Genomic DNA, 15,354 nt, shown 5'->3' with positions numbered 1-15,354 from the left:
ACTCTCTCTTTTATTTTGCAACCAGCAAAAAAAAATCCTGTTTTTAGTTTTGCACTCATGTAGAATTCTCTTGCATTGCTTCAAATCCAGTGACCCTTGCTTGCTTGTCATCAGCCCGCTCTGAATAAGTCACCTCACTCTTTAGGGCTCTCGGTATAGTCTGCTGATGACAGAGTGATGAACACGGGTGTGAAAACCTTTCCCTCACTGCTCACCCAACAAATCGCCGCCCCCACAAAATTCCTTTTATTTACACGTTCCACAGGGTCCCATGTTGTCTGTCTTGTAAAAACAGGACGCATAGTTTCCACTGCAGGATAATGACAGACGGATCCTGCCAGTAATGGTGGGACTTTAACAAGGCTGCTTCTTGTTGAACTAAACCCACATAATCAGAGCGGGCTTTAGCATGCGGGTGCGTGTCCGTACGTGCAGCGTGACACTGAACTTTTGCCTCGGCCAGAAATAAATTTGAAGCTATACAGAAAGCTATACAGAGATCTGCGCGGATGCGTTTGCTTGTTTACACTGCGGTCACAATGGTGCGTGTGTACTTGTTTGGCTCCGTTTGACTATCAGCAGCCCCCTTAAACACATGCAACTCAAGGTCCAGGAGGCCATCTGCTTTTCACCTTTTTTTCCCTCCTGGTTTTTCAGAAAATCTACTGAATTTGACATACTAATGCACTGACCAAATACAACTATTTCTTGTTTTTGTATTCGTAGGGTCAGTACCGGCCTTCAGACCTCCTGTGCCCTGAATCCTACACCTGGGTGCCCATCGAGAGATGCATTCCTCGCCTTGATATCTCTGCTTACTCTGTCTCAATGAGAACGCCCGAGCAGGTGAGCCTTCAATGGGGATTGTAAAACTGGAACCAAGCAAATCTTCTATCATGGTGCATCTCACAAGGTCACTTTTCACACTCCCAGATAACTTTCACAGATTAACAATAGAAAAATATATATATTACAAAAAATATAAAATATTTTTTTGTATATAAAATATTTTTGTCAGTATTCAAAATATATCAAAATATATATTTATAATTTTTTATTTATATATGTTTGCTGTTTTTAAACTTTTTAATGACAGTTAAAGCACATTTTCTCATCTAACTGTAATTACTATGACTCATTCCGTTGCTTTACTTATTTTTTTCTATAACTCATTTAACATCAATTTCGAGTGATTTTATTAAATCTGCATACAGGCAATCCACTAAATACTAACAAATACTGTTTATTAATATTTATTTAAATTCACATTTTTTTAATGATAATTAGTTTTTTTATAATAAATTGTCAAAATGTATTATTAGTATCAAATTATTAGTTATTATTATTATTATTATTATTATTATTATTATTATTATTATTATTATTATTATTCATAATAATAAGCATTTTATAATATAATTTAATATAATTCTAATTATATTAATACGACTTAAGACTACGTTTTAATTGTTTAAAAATATAATTTGTATATTATTAATATTATTATTTTTATATCAATATTATTTTATATTTTTTTAAATATATAATTTTATCTTTTTATATCCTATTTTAAGTCTAAAATGGGCTTTATTTTCTATAAACAGTATATAATATCTTGTTTTTTCTTAGATTTTTTTACATTTTCACCCCTGATAATTTAATAATTAATAATTATTAATAATACTAATAATAATAAAAATTATTTAATAATATAATTTAATATAATTCAAATGTTAAGATTTAAGACTACGTTTTAATTTTTAAAAATTTAATTTGAATATTATTAATATATTATTATTTTATCAATATTATTAAAAGATCAATATAATTTGATCTTTTTATAATCTATTTTAAATCTAAAATAGACTATTTTCTATAAGCAATATATAATTTCTTGTTTTTTTTTTACCCTAAGTTGGTAACCTTTGTGTAATAATAATAATAATAATAATAATAATAATAATAATACAAACAAAAATATTTTTAATAATGAAAGAAATATTTTAGTACATAAATTAAAATGTTTTTAATTAGAAAGTTTTATAATATTTATATAAACTTTTTTTATTAATAATTTTTATGTCCTATTTTAAGCTTTTTTAGGATTCGTTCTCTATAAGCAACATATAAGTCCTTTTTTTCCAAGTTTTTTTGGGGATAAACTTTCACCCTGATCAGTTTTTTAAACCTGGTGAGATTCATCCACCACGTCACCTTTTCTATCGCACATGTTCAGAAAGATCCTGTAGCTGAACCTGTAAATACTCAAAGACACTGGCAGCTCTTCCCTTTTCCAGAGCCAATCTGACAGGACCTCCCGACAGAGTCATAGGTTCGGCCAACCTTCCCCACTAACACAGATGACTGAGCTTATCAAATAAAGTCTGTTTAGTGTCAAAATTGCAGCAGGTTATTGGACTCCGGGCCAGAATGAGTGAAAACCAATGAAGATCAATCACCGCACGTCATGACACTTTATTATCAGACTTACTAAGCAGTGTGACACTTCGGTGCAGTCTGTATGGGCTGACTGTAAAATCAATATCATGTAACAGCATTTCCCATGACTGTCATTACACAATATACGTCATTAGTCTCAGCTTAATAACGGTAGCCTTTCGGCAAACTTGCTTCTTGGATGCCATTCCATTGGAGCTCAATTTGTAAACCGTCAACTGTGTTTATAGATCTCAGTTCTGTGAACAAAAGGAGGGGTGCGTTGGTCCTGCGAAATGTGTGTTGAAATAACAGGACTGGATCCAGGCATGGAGAGCGTCCAGGATTCTGCAGCGGCAGTCAAGCGGGGTCAGTGCTGTGGTCACGGCCCAGAACTGTGGGCTCGATGACGATGATAATAATAATAGTAATAATATCAGTACCGACAAGCAGACGCCATGCCTGGACCGAAGAGGGAGGGAGAGGCGCTTATGCTCTTCTTCTTTTTCTCAGATTTAATTTTAGTACTCTACAGCAGTCAAAAGTTTGGACACGTCTTCACAGTGTTTGTTATTGCTGTTTTCCACATCTTAGAATAAGAGCAAAGTCATGGAAACTATGAAATAACACAGCTGGGAGTATGAGATTATGTAGAGACCAAAAATGTTTCTGCTGTCCTGACTTTAGATCTGTTTTTCACTGTTTAAAGAACATGGTTTATAGAGGCGTTTCTGTTATTCTCTTAACGTTATGAATTCATATTTGGTGCTGGGTGATAAACTGCAGCAGAGGATTGACACGTCCACTCTGGACAGACCACAATATGTTTTTTTCTTCTTATTGTGATCTTTATCCATTCATACCCTCATGTCTGTTTTATGTCTTCTCTGAACATAATGTTAAAGGAGTAGTTGACCCAAAAATGAACAATCTGTCATTTTTGCTCCAAACTTGTATGCTGTTATTTCTCCCATTAAGCTCATACACATTTTTTTTACATATATATTGCCATTCAGTGGTTTGTGGTAAATGTTTTTCAAATACATCTCTTATGCTTACAGAGGCTGAATTTATTTGATCAAAAATATAGAAAAAATATAAAATTTTGTAAAAAAATATTGGTACAGTTTAAAATAACTTGTCTCAACTGGAATATATGTGAAAGTGTAATTTATTCCCGTGATGCAAAGCTAAATTTTCAGCCTCATTACTCCAGTCTTCAATGTCACATGATCGTTCAGAAACAATTTTGATTGTGCTAATTTGCTGATCAAGAAACATTTCTCTCTATCATCAGTGTTGAAAACATTTGTACGGATTCATTTTTGTTGAAACGGTAATACATTTGTTCAGGATTCTAAATATAAAGTTAAATGTTTGATCAACTTCCTGTAAACTGACACTTTCATTTCTTGGTGAACCTTTTTTTATAAGAAACAAAGATAATAGATAGCATTTTAATCTCACCCATCTTATCATGGCATTTAGCACACTTTCCTTTTCATCGGGTTCATCTGTCTTCACATTTGACCCTGTCAGCCCTGTAAACACACTGGGGCAAGAGTAAGTGTGCCTGTACTTCTCTTGTGTGTAAATATTTAAGTCAAATCTGAGGGCTTGGATGGTAAATGGAGCAGGGTTGAGGTAAGGGTCAAGGACAGATTACACTCACGGTCAGCCGTTTGAACTCATCTCTGAAGACATTGATGAAGAGGGTGCCAAAACTCTATGATCCTCATGGAAGTGTGATGGAAGTGACTAATACTGTTTCCATTTGGAGTAACGTGTCAGCTGAATATGGCATTACATAGTTTCCTAGCCAGACGCAATGCAAAGTGTCCAAAGTCAACTAATATGTCCTTATTGAAAATGAAATGTTGTGTGAAGCATTAAAATTGCAGCCAACCATATTTTATTTGAGTCAAGCCTGAGTGTATTCCATTTGTGACCCTGGAGCACAAAACAAGTCTTACGTCGCTGGGATATATATTTAGCAATAGCCAAAAATATATATACATATATTGTATGGGTCAAAATGATAGATTTTTCTTTTCTGCCAAAAATCATTAGGATATTAAGTAAAGATATTGTTCCATGAAGATATTTAGTAAATTTCCTACTGTTAATATATAAAAACCATAGACTGTATAAAAACATGGACGTAGTGTTCGTGACGTCACCCATAGGTTTCCAAGGGTTCTTTTTGAAGCCAAAAATGTGCAGAGCTGGCCATCGCCATCTTGGCAGCGCATTACTGTGCGTCACTCCTTGAAAATGGGCAAAAAGGCGGGAGATGGTTGCTGAAACCACGCCCACCTAGCGCGACTGCAGTGTCAGCAGCAGCAATCCACCTGTCAGTCTAGTGGCCACGCCCTTAATTATGCAGAACTTTAAGGCCTAATATAATTTAAACGGAGTTATAAAAAAAAAATCACCCCCCTCACAGTTGTCATGAAGGGTAAAATTAGCTATATAGACTGAAATAATTTTTGGAACCAGGCGGTAAACGTGTTTTTCTGCTGTGAAGTTATGCATTTTAACATGGGGGGGGGGGGTGGGGGGTCTATGGGATTGACTCCCTTTTGCAGCCAGCCTCAAGCGGCCAGTCGATGAATTACAGTTTTAGTCACTTCCTTGTTGGCTTCAGGAGAGAGATTTGGACATTCTCTCCAATTTGGCGATTCTCTCAGTATTTAGGTTTTTTTGCACCCTCAGATTCCTGATTTTCAAATAGATGTATCTGTCAAATATTTTCTGATTCTAATAAACCATACATCAATGGAAAGCTTATTTATTCAGATTTCAGATTGTTGTATAAATCTCAATTTCAAAATTTTCTACACTTAAGTACAATCTGATTTTACAACACAACATTTGTGTCAATTTAATTATGGTGTTTCATATGACTAAGTTATGTGAAGTAGGGCTGTCAAAATTAGAAACAATCACATTTTAGGTCTGCGTCAGCTGTCAGACAACCTCATCTCTGGCATACGAAATGCAAAAACGATGTAAGTGTTATTGCATTTTATTGATTTTGTTTGCCTATCCAGTTGATCCCAACTAGATACGGCTTTGCTAAGTTGTTTGTTTCTATATTTTGCGGAAAATAAGAGCATCAGTGCGGAGATGTTGTTGAAGTCAAAACTGAAACCAAGCCATTCACACAGAACGCATATTTATCAAATTTTCTAGAGGGACATTGCGTCTCGCACAAGAAAGCAGCATGTTTAGAAAGTCATGTAAAATTAATCTAAGTTCTAATGTTTCAAGACTTTATGGCGGTTTTTCCCCATCCCACTGTATCTCATGTTTTTAAATTACAAAAGTAGCCTACTCTTTGTATTTGGTTTTCGGTCCATTCTATTAGATTGTATATGCATTATTTTATACATAATTTTAAACATCATGTACTTTTTTTTTTCAAAGATAGTTGTGTTATTTTATTACACTTTGGAGAAACGTGCATAATATTTTGCGCAATGCGCCCTCTTGTGTCCTCAGGAGAGAAGCCAAAGGTTTTTTCCCCCCTAACTGAAATTATGCCTTTTAAATTTGAATATGATTCGAATTTTGATCATTTTTTTGTAGAAAATTTAAATTTAGTTTTTCAGTTATTTTGACAGCCCTAATGTAAAGCAGGATTTTGCTTGTCGTAGTGTGGCTGATTAGGACAAAACAAAATAAAGATTAACGTTAGACCAGAGAGAATTTATCACATTGTACCTGGTTAGGACACGTGTTACGGCCTCTCTTTTTTCAAAGTCAAAACCACGAAGGTTTTAAATTATCTTTATTTTTTAATTCTTTTTGAGAATGATGCCAATAAGAATGACCTCATCATAATCCTCATGGCTTCCCACACATTTCATACTGGATTGCAGATCTTGGGAGGCCCTTGGTCTTGTTTGACCTACCTCTGCGCTGACTGGCAACCAGACGCAGACCTTCGTTTCCCCCAGTGTTTTTAAATCGTTCTGGTGGTGCCTCTAGTCCTACATGACCTGTTATTCTTGGCCAGACAGACCAACTATTTCAGGCCTGTTTCTCAGCAGAGCTCAAGGCCAACGGTCTGACAGTTGGTTACAAGGTTGATGTTTGGATTCTGTGGAAGCCGCATCAGGAACCCAATGTAGAAATGGCATTTATAAACTCTGTGCCCTCTTTCAAAAACTGAGAAGAACATGATTCTTTTTTATTTACTAATGTCGTTCCAAACATGTTACGTTATTTCTTCAGTTGAACATAAAAGAATACATTTTAAGAAATGTGTCAGTGTTTTTGTCTATACACTGAAAAAAAAAATCCGTAAAATTTACGGTAAAAAAAAAATACAGTAGAAACATTTTAGGTTTTACAGCAATTTATGCTGCAGTGCCATGGGAGCAGTTGGGGGTTCGGTGCCTTGCTCAAGGGCACCATAAATCATAATTGTTTTCTAGGTTTAAGATTAAACTAAGAAGAAAAATAGTTATTTCAACAAACAAACATCAAATCTGAAATGTATTGCAGAGAATTCTGGGATTGTCAATTTACGGTTATTCGCTGTAAATTATACAATATCTTTCACTTCCAAAAACAGTATAAAAGTACATAAATGTCCAATACAGTTTTTTTACTGTATATAGTAGGGGAATTCCCTGTAAACCAATTTACAGATTTTTACTGTAGCATTTTTACAGTCTTTTACTGTTAAATCCAATTCATTTTTTTACAGTGGAAGTCCAATGTTTGGTTTCCAGCATTTTTGTAAATACATTCCGCAAAGAAAGTCATACAGTCAAGTCATATTTACTTTCTTTTCAGCAAAAAAGTTTGGAAATGATGTCAGATCCCTTACAATATCATTTGTGCATGTGCGTTGAGGCACGCCAGGTTTGATATCATTGGCGCCACACATTGGTTCTCATATGTATCATAACAGTTTAAATGATTTTAAACAATGTTTTAAAGTCTTTAAAGCTTGATTTTTTTTTGGTACTCTTTTCCCCATTCATTTCTGTTAACTGTTATGTTCCTTTTTTCATTATCATCCACACAGAGCTTTATAAATCTATCCCAAAAACCCGTAGTTTGTTTGTGGTTCAGACTAGTTCTTGTTCTAGCTGGGATATGTGATATAGTACTGGTGGTCTATCTGACATACTGTATTTGTCCTGATCTAACAAATCTTTCATCCCCTGCGGTCCTCAACCAACATGTGATTGATTGAATATTGTTCAGAGTTCAGGGTTGAAACAAAAACAATCTGTCAGGGGCCTCTGTGATTGGAGGAAACAGTACAGAGTCAGGGCAGCGGATGAAGCTCACTTTAATGAAGTGTCTTTGGAGTATGTTTACTCCCATACTGCTTGAACTCTTCAATCGTGGGGTTACTGCCTGATAAGGTAAATCTGGCTGTGAAGAGTCTATTGTGTGTGTCTGGATCTGTTTATGGAGAGCTAATGTGGCTTGCACCAGGCCAGTGACAGAGTATCATACTGAGCTTGTGACCGACAGGATTCAGGTCATGTCAGAATAATTGTATTTATGTGATGAGTGCACATGAACGCCACAAAATTGTTGTGAAACTCTTGATTTTATTTGCCTTTGTTTATGCTGCTCTGATTTGTTTTTCACATTTAATCTTTAGGACTGACTGTCTGGGTTCAGTCTACAGCGCCATGGCAAAAGAAACTATAAGTCATCTGATTTGTGAGTTTGGAGTTTGAATTAAATGTGATGAGAAAAATAAACCCAATTTATTGTGTTGTATTTGCTGCCAACACACAAAGTTATCAGTTTGAATTAGTCTAACAAATTACTTGCTGAATCTCTCTGCAAGCGTTCGCTGGATGAATGGATATTTATATCATAATGTGTAGTTAGTTACATTCCTGGACAAAAGTTTTGAATAAATTTAGATTTTTTTAAAGTCTCTTGCTCACCATAGCTGCATTTATTTGATTACAGCTTCTCAACATTGATAATAAGAAAGGTTTCTTGAGCAGCAAATCAGCATATCAGAATGATTTCCGAAGGATCATGTGACACTGAAGACTGGAGTAATGATGCTGACAATACAGTTTTGCAGTTTTCCAAACCTTTGGCCATTGGTGAATACATGCACTGAAAAGTTCTAATAAATAGTTTAGTTTGTCGCAAACGTGTTTCTTTAGGAAGCTTCTCTAGTTGCTCCAGACCTCCTCCTCCTCTTTGAGGAGCGTGCCGGCGTGTCAGAAACCTCCTTGGTCAGCCATCTCTCTCATTCCAGAGAAAGTTTGATTTATCACCTTTGACCTTTGAGCCCAGGACAGATGTGGCCCTGAAGCCAGTGAACCTCTGATTGAGAAAGCCTGATGCGGCTTGACGGGAGTGTTAATCGAGTTAGAGGATGGATGAATGGGTCGAGGGAAGGAGTGTGTTTATATACAGAGCGGATGTTTGGATTGTCTGAATGAAAAGAACCCAACTGTCATGACGGCTCTGTATAGTGTTATTGTCGTGCTTAATTGAGCAGCTAAAAGCCTTTATTCTGAATTGTTTATTGCTGTTTGATATCTCAACCTCATTTTCTTTTACTCTCTCTTTAAATAAGGCAAGGTCTTTTGTATTTGCTGAATATGATGTATAATGTTGTACATGATGTCATGACATCAACATTTGATCGGTTAGCTATATAGATAGATTCATCAGTTTCAGATTTGTGATTCATTAAAAGAATCGTGCAACCTGCATGCATGCAACCTGTGAAGAAAACAATATAAGAATTTGCTGTTTATTGTCTGTGTTGTTTTGCAATACCTGACATTTAATTCAGACCAAAAATTCATATTGTTTGTAAAAGACGACAGTTTATTTAGCTGTAGTCCTATTAAAGGGTAAGTGATCTCACCCTATAGTCTACCTCAGAATTTTTCCTTTGTAAAAAATGCCCACTTGAGTTGCATAATACCATACTAAGCACATATCCTCCTGCGTTTTAGATTCTTTCACTTGGGTTGTCTCTTAAAAATGCTAATGTATTACACAACCTGTTTACCCCAGAGGACCATGGTCCTCACTCAGTAAGATATCAAATTTGTGCTGATTTAGAATTTTGGATCGACTTGAATTTTAAACTCAAAGCTTATGTAATTCCAGGAACTACTGTTTGCAAGCAAAAAAAAAAAAAAAAAAAGTGCCAGTGGATGAATAAATGAAGATGTGCTGTATAAATGTATGAAGTAAGCTTTCATTTTTCTCGAACAGGGTAAGTGTAGTACCTTACTGGGACAGAAACTAAGCATTGAGCGCCTAAAGGGGTTTTCCAGTGGAAATAATAAAGCTCTCAGTGTTTGGTTTGGGGGAGAAGGCAGGGGCTTCATACGGTTATGAGAGAACGTTCACAGGTCTCGTCTGCTCTTAATTTATCATAGTTTATTGAATGAAGTGTGATGGACTGCCAGCTACCTCTCTTTTTTTTCTCTCTCTCGCTCACTCTTTTGCTGTCTGTCTTCCTCTCACTCTATTTATCCTGCTTTATCTGTCTGTACGCTGCTATCATATTACAGTCTGGAGTGGCTAGCATCTTTCTCCATTACAGACCAGGATCAGCTCAAATCAGGTCCAGAACAGACAGATTTGCTCTTTTATAAGACCTCTGCAGCATCAGATGACAAAATACACTTTCAATACAAATGTTTCACAGATTGTAAAGTTAGAAATCAAAAAATATATGTACTGTTCAAAATGTATTGTACTGGTTGTTGTCTTTAGTTTGCAGGTGTCATTTGATTTTATAAACCGCATATGTGATTAAGTTCAGACACTTTTTAGCATTGCATAAGTGTTCAGATTCTTTCTGTGACCACAGTGTGCCAAAAGTACAGCGTGCATCTAATCCATCTCGTTTCCTTTTTATTTTATTTTCCCCCCAACTTTTCCTTAAAAGATCTGGGTGGATTTCTCTACTAGTTCAGGCTGGTTTCTGCTGGTTAAATACTGTGGTTCTAGTCAAAAGACATGATCTGGAAGAACTTTAAAAACACAACATATGCTTTTCCTTCTCATCAGTGTTTGCTCATTTATTTTTGTAATAAAATGAAAGAATAGTGTCGGTACTGTAGTTTTGCATTTGCAAGTTTTATATTTAATTTCTCTTTTCCACCCCCAAGTCTCCAACAGTGTCTGTGTGGCTGATGAGTTTTACTGGTTATATTACAGGGAAACAGTGAAAATTAAACCAAACCCCCTATGTGAGTGAAATGATGAGGGCTAATTTACATTACCCAGCAACCCCATGAAATCTCTGTCAGCTGGCTTCCAGATGAGGCACTTCACAGAGTCCGAGCCCTGAGCTGGTGTCAGATCTGTTAATAACAATCATAACTTTCACAAAAAAAATTCAATTCCCCAGCAATATATTTTTTCCTCATCTTTCACTCTTGGCCTGGAGTTTTGCATGTTCCTCCAGCTCTATTTAAGGCTGCTGGCCTATAGTTTGTGTATTTCTGTCAGTTTGTGCATTTGTTTAAAGGATTTTTTTTAATGCTAAATTATCTACTCTAAATTGTCTATTGTTTTTGTATTGCAAAGTATTTTAGTATGTTCTTTAGGTTTATTAACAGCGTTTCCTGCACAGGATTGTGCACCACTGAGGACTGAATTGGTAATGCCTTTAAAATTCTAATTCAGTTTCTGAAGTGGCAAACAAGTTGCAGAATTGCAATTTGAATTTGCATTTAAGGAATCAGAATTCCAATTAATTGCAACATTCTAAATGCTCCTTTCGCAGTTGAATTTTAAATTAAAAAGCTATATTTCGAATGTTATAACATACTTCCTTAAATTGCCAATGTTCAAATTCTAAATTTATTTAAATGTCAAAGCCTTCAGAATTTTTAATGGTAACTTGACAAAGCCTTGTTTTATAGTGCCGTTGCACAGTGCTACTATTTGAGTTGACATGGTAATTCTTCATTTAGGTTAGGCAGCCAGACCTAGTGGTTTTTTCTCCTCTATTTTAACCTCCTGCTGTCTTGGAGGGCCATTTTCAGGCTTCCACAAATGACTGCTTCTTCTTCTTCAGCAATTCCTGTTTTAATAGCTCATGGGGGAAGGTGTTGGCTTCTTGACTGAATACGCAATGTGTGCCTGAGTTTTGGCTTGCTGGAGTGAAGTCCTATAAACAAATGGGAACCAACCAAGCTGTTCTTTCTCTGAAGGAGTCATTGTTACACGTCTCTGGCTGTTCTTCTGGTTTTGGAGCGGTTCTGCTTCTATGTTTGTGACGATTGAGGTCAAGCTGTAGTAACCCTGACTGACCCGGTGTCTTTGCCTAAGGGTGGACAGAGACTTTTTCATCATCAAACCTGGCCAGTTGTCCTGACCCTCATTTGAACCTTTGAGTTCAGACCACGTGCACTGATGTTTGTCCTCCACCCAGTGACTTCATGTCGTGTCAGTGAAGGATGTAAAATGAAGGTATCGTTGTTAGTTGGAGTGCTGCCTTCCTTGGCTTTAATTTTAGGGAAAAGTGAAAATGTGCTTTGTGTTCCCCTGTGCAAATGTCAAAGCACAGTTGTAGTAGCTTACCTGAAAGTTTATTGCTGTATTTTAATATAATTGTAATCAATTTGTGTATTTTTCAAATAAATTCAAGCTTGACATACATAAGAGATTAAAAGCTATTTTAAACTACTGCACAATAAAAGGGAAAACAAAAAGTCAAAGAAAGCTTATGTTGAGCATTTTAGGTGACTAACTTAGAAGGTAGCTACCTCTCACAGCAGCTAGTACACAACAAGGCAGCACACTAGGAAGTTCAGAACAAACCGTAGGCTTAGTCTGTAGTTAAGTGGTGACTTCATGGGGAACAAATGGTCTTTAATTTCCGTGATCCTGCCGCACTTTAGTTTTTCAGTGTTGATCTAACTTTTTGGAATCGAATTAAGAATGCATTTCAATGTCCAGTTCAGTTCCAGGATTTGAATTTGATCCTAAGGAAGCAGAATTCTAAAATTTGCATCATTCAAAAATTTGCTTTCCCAATAGAAAATGACTTGTACACATCTTTTTCATTTATTTTTTGAATTTCAAAATTCCAAATTTGTTTTAGAATTTGAGTTCTTTTCAGTTTGTCTAACTTTTCTCCTCTCTCTGTGTCCTTCTGTAGGTGACGCTCATGCGCTGAAGAAACTGGGCAGGGTGTTAGTGCTCCACAGGAGGACAGTGATGCCCTATGCAGCCTACGCCCGTAAGAGGAAGGGTTCGAACGACGAGAAGGAAGTGGAGCAGTATGCTAGTCTGGTGGGCCAGACGTGTGCAGAGAGAATCCTGCTCTACAGAGCCTAGAGCCCCTTCATATCTTACAACCCTCTGTCTGTCTCTCTTTCGCTCTGTTTGTCCTCTGGTACACTTGTCTGATTATTGTCTTCCTGATTGTTTATTTGTCTGCCAGAAGTCTTTTCCACATCTGTGTGTACAGTTTTGTTCTTTTTTTGTACTGCTGTGCATTGCTTTACTCACCCAGTCTTTCGTAATCACTTTGAACTCTTTTATATTTTCTGGCCAGCAGCGCTTTGTAATGATCACACTCGCACACATGCAACAAGCAGCTATGCATGTGTTATCTCATAGTGCATCTCAAGATATAACCCATTTACAACTCTACAATCACATCTTAACTAGCCGTATAGCAAGAAATGATGTGCGTTAGTGCAAACCCTCATTCTGAATCTGTTTGGCTTGGGTATCTCCAGACCGTCGTGAACCGTTTAGCCTTTGGTCACATAGATCACTGCTTTCCCAAAGTCCTGATATTTCTGTTCTTCTAAAGTGACTAATACTATCCAAAGCAGGTGCTATGACACATTATACGTCATGCAATGTTAGTGGCTTTGCTGGAGGGTTGAAGCGACCCATTTTCCTGTGGAACAGATTTCTATTTTCTCGCTTTGTCTTTCTGTTTAAGTGATAGCTCAAGTGCTTTTATTTTAATGTTATTGTTTTGTTTCAGACTAAATAAAAAAAAAAATATATAATCTGCTGTTGTGGTCTCAATTTGTTGCTGTGTGTGGGGTTCGAAGCAGCAGGTTTTTCCTGTTCGAGCACTAAAGCATCTCCTCTTGTCCAGCTGTAGGTGACATTCTCTGGGCCGAGCTCCAGTCCTCGTTCCCGTGTTTCGGTCAGATCTACAGAGTAATGTGTGAATGCTGATGCAGACAGCTGACTCACTCGTGTCTGGCCCGGGACGGTGTGTTTTGTCGGCAGGACAGGCTCTGGTGAGAAGGGGTGGGTGGCCTTGAGCGAGAGCCAGCTGTAGATCCAGAGACATCGATGCAAAACTGATAATTTCAGAATTCTTGAAAGATGCCTTTTGTGCTCATCAAGGATGCATTTATTTTATCATAAATACGGTAAGAACCGTAATAGTGTGAAATATTTGTACAATTAAAAAAACACTTTTCAATCTGAATATATTGTAAATTATAATTAATTAATTTATTCCTGTGATCAAAGCTGAATTTTCAGCATCATTACTCCCGTCTTCAGTGTCACATGATCCTTCAGAAATCATTCTGATATCTTATAATCTGCTGCTCAAGAAACATTTTATCAATGTGGAAATACATTTTGTGGAAACTGAAATATATTTTTTTCATCAACAGAAATATTTTGTAACATAAATGTCTTTACCATCTCTTATGATTGATTTCATGCATCCTTACTGAATAAAAGCAGGTAGTATTGTTCTACAGGTCATTGTTTTTATGAATTCTCTCTCGTGTCTGATGCAAAGTGTCTCAAAGATTTGATTGCCATTAACCTGGTGAACTTTAATGAAACTAGGGATTAGTTCTTCGGATTTGCTTGTCTAACCATGACTTTGTCTTTTAGTCTCTCTCTCAGGCCTCTGTTGGCGCTGCCACACTGTGTTTTCTGAACTGATCCAGCGGAGCTCTGGAGCCAGGACTGTAAAAACACCAGGCATCACTTTACCATTTTAGAACATTTGGCCATGGTGTGTTCATTATTTGTGTCGACAGACCAAATGATTTAGTTTGTCCTAAATCATCCAGTCCTGATTTATTGTCCCCATCAGCACAATGATATGCTCTTCATAGTCACATTAGCATGATCATCTCATTAACTGATCACCATTTAATGGCTTTAAATTCAGCTGATGTAGCTGAAGTGTGCACTTTTTATGTTTATATCTAGGAATGTAATGATTTACTCAACATTCGATTCAATTCGTGATTTTGATTTCACCATTTTTTTTTTTTTTAACAAAATGGGATTCAAGATAAATAAATATGCCCTTTGATTATTGCTTGGACAAAATGATGCACCTTTCTTTGTGAAATTAAATTATATCACTGTAATAATATACTAATATAACACTTGCATATTATTGCTCTTTTGTTGGTTTTGACTGCTTCTACTGTTCTCATTTGAATAAAAGCTTCTGCTGAATGACAAAATGTAAATAGAATGTAAATGTAAATAACAAACCTAAACTGAAATTTTAAAACAAAGCCCCAAATCAAATAAATAACAAAAAATAAATAATGTCTTCATATAAATAAAATAAGGCTTGGTGCTCTTTCCATTTAAAATTAGATGACACCAACGGATTTTAATTATGATCTGAACAAAGATGCTGCATACATGCAAGATGAGAAGTTTTTAATCTAAAAGGAATGGTTTGACTTCAGTTTTGTGGAACTATACATACAAAAAATCAGCATGAAACGTCAGACGAGCAGAATGAGATGCAGATTCACTCTCTGCCAGCAGGTGGCGCTTAAAACGTTTCCTGTGTTACCGCTGTAAACAAAGCAGTGCTGCGCTTATGAACTTTAATATGCATTATACAAAGGCAAGATGAGAAGAAAAACACCATCCAAACTTTTCTAAAGACGGTAAGTTCCCCTCAGACATGCACTCAAATAA

General features: G+C 36.3%; 1 long non-coding RNA gene across 1 annotated transcript; it reads left to right on the top strand.

Moving 5' to 3' along the window:
* Window positions 1–540: 540 nt before the first annotated feature.
* LOC113056670 (uncharacterized) lies at window positions 541–12,974 on the top strand. Its single transcript, XR_003277737.1, has 2 exons — window positions 541–846; window positions 12,572–12,974. It is a non-coding gene; the product is annotated as an uncharacterized LOC113056670 (long non-coding RNA).
* The last annotated feature ends 2,380 nt before the right edge of the window (window positions 12,975–15,354 follow it).

Source organism: Carassius auratus, chromosome 38 (genome assembly GCF_003368295.1).
Source record: "Carassius auratus strain Wakin chromosome 38, ASM336829v1, whole genome shotgun sequence".
NCBI lineage: Eukaryota > Metazoa > Chordata > Actinopteri > Cypriniformes > Cyprinidae > Carassius > Carassius auratus.
Note: the sequence above shows the minus strand (reverse complement) of the source record. Positions and strands in the feature narration are given on the sequence as shown.